This window comes from Triticum aestivum, chromosome 3B (assembly GCF_018294505.1).
Source record: "Triticum aestivum cultivar Chinese Spring chromosome 3B, IWGSC CS RefSeq v2.1, whole genome shotgun sequence".
Taxonomy (NCBI): domain Eukaryota; kingdom Viridiplantae; phylum Streptophyta; class Magnoliopsida; order Poales; family Poaceae; genus Triticum; species Triticum aestivum.
In genome coordinates this window covers 319,176,509-319,184,549 of record NC_057801.1, presented here as the reverse complement: position 1 = coordinate 319,184,549, position 8,041 = coordinate 319,176,509, and positions in this window count along the sequence as shown.

Sequence of the window (8,041 nt, the reverse complement as noted above, 5' to 3'; positions counted from 1 at the left end):
CTACCGTCAAGGACGCACCATCGACTCCACCGGCAAGCGTAAGAAGGCAATGGCAGCTCCACCTGAGACCAAGAAGGTGTCCGCCAAGGAGGACGGCACTGGTGGTACCTTCACCATCAGCGCCACTCTTGACCCCAAATAGGAAAGCGCGCTCGTTGCTTTCCTGCGGGCGAATGTCGATGTGTTTGCGTGGCAACCGTCTGATATCCCCGGTGTTCCCAGGAAAGTAATTGAGCACCACCTTGCCGTCTGTCCTCATGCGCGGCCCGTCAAGCAGAGAGTCAGGAAGCAGGCAGTAGAGCACCAAGAATTCATCGCAGAAGAAATCAAGAAGTTGGAAGTAGCAGGCCTTGTCAGAGGAGTGCTCCATCCCACGTGGTTGGCCAATCCTGTTGTTGTGCGCAAGGCTAACGGGAAATGGAGACTTTGTATTGACTTCACTGATGTTAATAAAGCTTGTCCCAAAGACCCATTTCCCTTGCCGCGTATTGACCAGATTGTTGACTCCACAGCCGGATGTGATTTGCTCTCATTTCTTGATGCATACTCAGGATACCATCAAATCTTCATGGCAGAAGAGGATGAAGAGAAAACCGCATTTATCACCCTGTGTGGCACGTACTGCTTCGTACGGATGCCTTTCGGTTTGAAGAATGACGATTCAACATTCGCAAGGGTAGTCCACCACGCTTTTGAGCTGCAGATGCACAGAAATGTGGAAGCCTACATGGATGACATAGTGGTCAAGAGCAAGAACATGGCGACCCTGATTCAAGATTTAAACGAGACATTTGCAAATCTGCGCAAGATCAACCTCAAGCTTAACCCCGAGAAGTGCGTGTTTGGGGTCCCCTCCGGCAAGCTTCTCGGGTTCTTCGTGTCTCAACGGGGAATTGAAGCCAATCCCGACAAGATCAAGGCCATTGAGCAGATCGAAGCACCAAAGCGCGTCAAGGATGTACGAAGGCTTGCCGGTTGCGTGGCTGCTCTCAGCAGGTTTATCTCTAGATCTGCTGAGCGCGCCCTGCCATTTTTCAAAATTTTGAAAATGGCAGGTCCAATGAAATGGACTCCGGAAGCGGAGGCTGCGCTGCAGGACTTGAAGAGATACCTGTCCTCCACTCCAACGCTTGTCGCACCTAAGCCGCAAGAGAAGTTGCTGCTGTATATAGCGGCAACCAATCAAGTGGTTAGTGCTGCGTTAGTGGCGGAGAGGGAGGTGGATGATGAGCCAGCAACCACGGCAGATCTATCCAGCGACAAGCAGGGGGCTTCGCTGACAAGCTCTGGTCCCGACAAACATGGGTTTGCGCAGGAGCATGATAAGATGCCAAAGAGAATGGTGCAGTGCCCAGTTTACTTTGTCAGTTCTCTTCTGCAGGGGGCTAGATCAAGGTACTCTGGAGTGCAGAAGTTGCTTTTCGGCCTCCTCATGGCCTCGAGAAAGCTGCGCCATTACTTCCAAGCACATGAAATCACAGTCGTCACTCGCTTTCCGCTAAAGAGGATATTGAAAAATCCAGAAGCAACAGGCAGGATTGTCGAGTGGGCGCTGGAACTGTCAAGCTTTGGCCTCAAGTTTGAGAGCACTTCAACAATCCAAAGCAGAGCATTGGCAGAGTTCATAGCAGAGTTGACGCCAACCCCAGATGAAGAAATTCCAGAGATGAGCATCCCCGTCAAAGAGGCAAGCAAAGAGTGGCTGATGTACTTTGATGGTGCCTTCTCGCTGCAAGGCGCCGGTGCAGGCGTGCTGCTTGTCGCACCCACCGGAGAGCACCTCAAGTACGTAGTCCAGATGCACTTTCCCAAAGAGCAAGCAACCAACAATACTGCAGAGTATGAAGGATTGCTTGCCGGTCTCAGAATCGCAGCAGACCTTGGGATCAAGAAGCTCATTGTCAGGGGTGACTCACAGCTTGTCGTCCGACAAGTGAACAAGAACTACCAGAGTCCGTTGATGGAAGCATATGTTGATGAAGTGAGGAAGCTAGAAGAGCACTTTGACAGCCTACAAATGGAGCATATCCCAAGAGCTCAGAATGATATTGCTGATGGCCTGTCAAAGTGCGCCGCACTAAAGTTACCTGTGGAACCAGGGATCTTTGTGCTTAAGTTGACTCAACCATCCGTAACACCATCAACTGGACAAAGCAAGAAGAGGAAGTTGGTTTCTGGTGACTACTTTCTGGCAGAGCTCCCCGAAGTCGCCGCCAAGAAAGTCCCCAAGATCAACACCAAGGAGGCTGAGGGGCAGTCTGCTCCGGCAAGCCTTATGGTTTGTTCCGTTGAAGCAGACACTCCCGACAAGTTTTGCTCTGGCAAGCTTGCCGGGGAACATCAAGCTCTGGCAGGACCACAAGTCCTTGCCATGGAAGCGGATGTTCCCGCAGCAGCAGATGCGCCTTTAGTCCTTGTTGTCGAGCCACAAGCTCCAGCATGGGCACAGCAGATTGTCCACTTCCTTCAGACAGGAGAACTTCCCGAAGAACAAGAAGAAGCGGAAAGAGTAGCCCGACAGTCAAGTATGTACCAGTTTGCTGATAGAATACTGTACAGAAGAAGACTTAACGGTGTGAAATTGAAGTGTATTCGCCGGGAAGATGGACAAAAGCTGTTGGCAGAGATACATGGAGGCATATGTGGCCACCACATTGGCGCAAGAGCACTTGCCAGCAAAGCTTTCCGGCAAGGTTTCTTTTGGCCGACAGCCCTCCAGGATGCAACTGCACAAGTAACCAAGTGTGAAGCGTGCCAGTTCCACTCCAAACAGATACACCAGACAGCTCAAGCTCTCTAGACGATCCCTTTATCCTGGCCATTTTCGGTCTGGGGGCTCGATATCCTCGGCCCCTTCCCCCGAGCTGTCGGTGGCTTTGAGTACTTGTACGTCGCAATCGACAAGTTCACAAAGTGGCCGGAAGTGCAGCCAGTGAGGAAGGTGACAGCACAGTCAGCAGTCAAGTTCTTCAGGTCAATTGTTTGCCGTTTCGGGATCCCTAACAGGATCATCACCGACAACGGCACGCAATTCACGAGCCGCACCTTCATGCAGTACGTCCAAGACCTTGGCGCCAAGGTCTGCTTCGCTTCTGTTGCTCATCTGAGAAGCAACGGTCAAGCAGAGAGGGCAAATGCTGAAGTGCTGCGCGGGCTCAAGACCAGAACTTTCGACAGGCTGCACAAGTGCGGAAGGAACTGGATCGAGGAGCTGCCGGTGGTTCTTTGGTCGATCAGAATGACGCCAAATCGAGCCACTGGCCAGACACCTTTCGCTCTAGTCTACGGAGCAGAGGCAGTTCTCCCCACGGAACTCGTATACGGATCGCCTCGAGTGCTCGCTTATGATGAGCTTGAGCAAGAATAGCTGCGACAAGACGACGCGCTGCTCCTTGAGGAAGATCGTCTTCAGGCTGCTGTACTTGCTGCTCGATACCAGCAAGCTTTGCGCAGCTACCATAGCCGCAAAGTTAAGGCCAGAAGCTTCGAGGAAGGCGACCTTGTTCTTCGGCGCGTACAATCCGCCAAGAATTCCAACAAGTTGACGCCGAAGTGGGAAGGCCCTTATCGGGTGAGACGAGTCACAAGGCCTGGCGTTGTCCGCCTTGAGACCGAAGATGGCATTCCGGTGAGCAACTCCTAGAACATAGAACATCTTCGTAAGTTTTTCCCATAAGGCGCGGTCACCGGAACCCCGTTCCGGCAACCACCTTTTGTACAAGTCTTGCCGCTGTTGCATGTAATCCTTTGTACAAAGCCGGGCGCAGATCCTGTGCATAAAAAGAACCCCATGTGCTCCGCACAACTTGTCCATTTCATGCATTAGTTCCTCTCTTGCATGCAGTTATCTGACACTTTGTGCAGCACCTACATCCGGTAAGGAGAAACGAGTCGAAGAGCTCCATATTATTATTTTCTCTTCTTTCTCCTTTTTTAAAGGAAAAGAAGGTTCCCTCGCACAAAAGTTTGCCGGGGGGGAAGGAGAAGATTGTGGTATGGACCAGGCGTCGTTCAAGCAAAGACTTGCCTTACCGGGAAGCAAACGACAGAAAAGCTAAGTTGCCAAAGTTTGAGCAATCAATTTTTAAATTTTTGAGTTATCTTCCTCGAACGACCCTCCTTTGTATGGAAAACCTGTGCGCGGAGGAACCGACTCGTGGCTAGTTGCGCCCTTACTTTGTTTCGAGTCCGCTCAACAGCTTAAGTGTGCTGCATCTAGTCGCGACAAGGTTTCTTGTCGGAAGCAGCACCGCCAGCAGGCTGCTGAAGTTCCGCACTCAGCGCTCGCGGCTCGGGTGCCTGCGCCGACAAGTTCCCTTGAAGCGTAGGGTAAAAACATACAAAGGAAGGAATCTAGTAAAGGAAATAACATAGCAATTGATAACAGAAATAAAGTTATATTACAAGATAACTTGTCGCAGCTCTAACAGAATGTTTTCGTAACATGATTAGCAGCGGCAAGGGAAAAGAAGAAATGGACGGCCTAGTCTACGCGTCCGCCCTCGACCCTCTTGATCTCGCTCACCTTGTCCACAATGGGTGCGACAAGGGCCTTGAGTGCATCCAGATCGGTGTCAGGCGCCAAGGACCTGAGGACGTTGGTGAAGCTGAGGCCTGGATTGCGGAAGGCTACCTTCATCAGCACCTTCTGGAGAACCCCGGCACAGATTTTGCACGACTCATCGGCCAGCTGCTTTGGGATCCTCTCCTAGAGCCGCTGGAGTGCCTTCGCCACGCCCTTGAAGAACAGGCTGAGCTTGGCGCTGGGTTGAAGACTCTCATCAGAAGGATACCCAAAATCCTCCATCCCCAGCTGCGCCAGCTCCTCATTGATGACTGCGGCAATGTTCACCAGACCCTAGGTCCAGTGCTCCACTGTGTCTCTAAACGAGTTCTGGGTAACTGCAATGCTCTCCAGCAGCACCGCGTCAGCCTTGACCTTCTCCGACAAGGTCTTCTCCCGCTCCTTGGCGGCCTCCAGCGTCTGCGTCAGCGTGGCCAGCTTCAGCTCTAGGTCTGCTTTGGAATCCTTGGCGGCGCTGAGCTCCTTGCCCCTCTCAGCGAGAAGACCTTGCAGCTCACCATGGGCGGCAGCATCCTTCTCACGCTCATGCTTGAGCGCGGCAAGCTCCTCGCCGCTCTTCCCAATGTTGGCCTCCAGCTGCGCCACCTTCTCCTCCAGCTCTTTCTTGGCGGCCTCTGCAATTGCCGCAGCGTCCTTTGCCTCCTTGAACGCCCCGCCAAGTGCTTGCTCGCGCTCGGCGAGCTCTTCCTCGTAGCTGTCAAGGTTGCCTTCCGTTGCACTAGTCCCGCGCGGACTGCTTCTCAGCGGCCAACCTTTGCTCCTCCTCAGCCTCGGCCTTCTCAAGAAGGAAGGTCGTGCGCTCCTCGTCGACTCGCTCCCGCTCCTGCGCCAGGGACCGGAGAGCTTCTTGATTGTGGCCCCGGAGCTCCTCCGCGCATTTCTCCATGTCAACTCCCACCTTCGCGACAAGCGCTTCCCGGGAAGCCAGTTTGGCTTGCCGGGTGCGGTAGAGTGACAGCAGCTTCCGCAGCAGCTGCTCCTCCTCAGGCTCGCCGCTACTGCTACTAGGCGCGTCAACCAATGACAGTCCAGCAGAGGGGAGCACCTCCCCGTCAAAAGTCTCCCCCTCGACCGGTGCCCTGGAGATCGACGCCCAGGGTAGCTTGATGAAGATATTGTCACCGGCCTTCAAGTAGGCGCCGGGCTGGGTCTCCTCGGAGCCCGGCTCTGCAGAAGCGGCGGAGGTATCGGCGGTCGGCGCAGCGCCCGGCGCTCCTGCGGCCTCAGGGTCGTCAGTACGATCGCCCGACCCCTCGCCGGCTTCTGCAGCGGAAGCCCCGGCGGCCTCCTCGCCGGCGACCTCGTCAGCACCGGCCCCTTCCTCGCCGGCGCCCTCTGTCTCCATTGGCTCAGCCGCAGATGGGTCTGAAGAACGAAGAAGGGAGGAAAATCAATCAAAAATCCAAGAGAGGAAAAACGGAAGAAGCAAAACCCAAGGGAAAGTTTCTGGGCAAGTGGATTACCTGCGCCAAGATCTGCAGTTGCGGCCTCGGTCGCTGCAGGATCAGCAGTGTCGTCCCTTGCCGGAGAGTTCTCCCTTGTTGGAGAGCGCTCCCTTGCCGGGGACTCCTCCCTTGGCGGCGCAGTCGAAGCAGGTGGCACTTCGGGACCAGCTTCCGGGCGCTCCTGATGAGACTGCTCTGCTCCTGCACAAGTCAACCAGCAAGATATCAACAAAGGAAAAAGCACTCAAGCGCGCCCGGCAGCAGAAGGCTAAACTATGAACTTACGCTGGGGGCTGCGCTGGGGGCTGCTTTGAGGAGTGATTGCCGGGTCCGTCAAGGTGGTCTCGGACACACCTCCTGCTGACACGATGGGGTCATCTTCGATGACGATCACCGCGGCCTTGGCCCTCTTCGCCGCTCTCTGGGCCAGCATTCTGAAAAGAAAGGAGTCCAGATTGGAGCAAGTCAGATACAAGATATAAACAGCAAGATTGAAGAACTACAAGAGCATCAAAGAAACTCACTCTTCTTCCTCCTCGTCGGAGCTGAGCACGGAAAGACCGAAGTCCGGCCCTCCTCCGGTGCGGCGAGGTGGAGGAGTAGGATCCCTTGCTCGCTTGGCGGGGGCGGTGTCGGTGGCCCGGGAAGATCCCGCTCCAGTTGCCGCTGTTGCGTGAGGCGCTCCCGCGGCAACATTGCTTGCCGCGGTAGAGCGCGTCGCACGGCTCGGCGGCTGTTGACCCGGCTGCCGCCCCGCCGCGTCCCTGGCCCTGCGAAGGCGCCTCCTTGGCGGGGCCGGGTGCTCCGCCTGCGGCAAGTTTTCTGAAGGCTCGGGCTCCTCCTCGCCGGCCTCGCTCGGCTCGGCTTCGGAACCGGCAGGCTCCTCCTCGCCCATGAATTTCGCGCGCTCGACAAGGTTTGCCGCCTCCGCAGCCTCCGCCTCCTCCACATTGAACCCAAACTCTCCCGCGGCAGCTACGGCCGCAACCTCTTCCGCCCTAGTGGCGATGCGCTGCAGCTCCTCATCGGTGGTGTCATGGGTGAGGCTCTTCTACTCGTCAGCGTGGACCGGCACCTCCTCCAAGTTGTCGAAGAATGCTTGCACAACGTCATCCGTAGGCTCTTGCCAAGTTGGAACGATTCCGTGTGAATCGCACAACGGCATCATGGCGCGGATCCGGTCAAGCGAAGAGTTATTGCACAAAGGAACTACGCCCCTCGGCAGTGTGAATGGATGCTGGGGGTCGCGTTTGAATAACTCCAAGAGCATTGCGTCCAGCTCCAAGACGGTGAAGTTGTAGTTGAGGCCCGGCCGTAGCCTCATGATGTCCGCCGAATTCTTGAATTCCCAAGCAGGCCTCCCCCTCTCCTACAGGGGGGCAATGCGGCGGCCGAGGAAATCTGCCCCGACAGCACCTACGGTGAGCCCGGCAAGCCTGAGGCAAAGAATCCTAGTGATGGCGATCTTCAGCCTCTCGTCTTCCGGGGCCACGTTGCTCCAGTCATTGCCGCGCACTATTGGAGTTTGGCGCACGGCGGTGAAGGGCTGTGGATTCTCCTCGACAATCCAGCACCACTCCGCTCTCCACTCATCCCACTTGCTGCGGAGCTCACCCTCCAAGTACGCCTCCTTCTTGCCCACTCTCGAGATCCAAGCAATCCCTCCGGCAAGCGGCTCTCCTCTCTCTACCCGAGGTATGAAGTAGTGGTGGAAAAGGGCAACACTAGGGTGGACTCCGACAAAGTTTTCACACAAATGTGCGAAAACTGCCATGGTCAGGACAACGTTGGGGGTGAAGTCAAGGAGGCGGAAGCCATATGTGTTCATAATATCACAGAAGAACTCCGAGAAGGGCGGGCAGAGCCCGCAGTAGAAGAATAGCGCGAAGAACAGGTACCCGTTTGGAGCCAGCTCCGAAGCAGCGGCCAGGAGTACCCTCGTGCGCGGATGCGCCCACGTCTCCGTCGCCCAGAAGAGGAAGAAGTACTCCCTCAGCTCCTTCGCACCGAG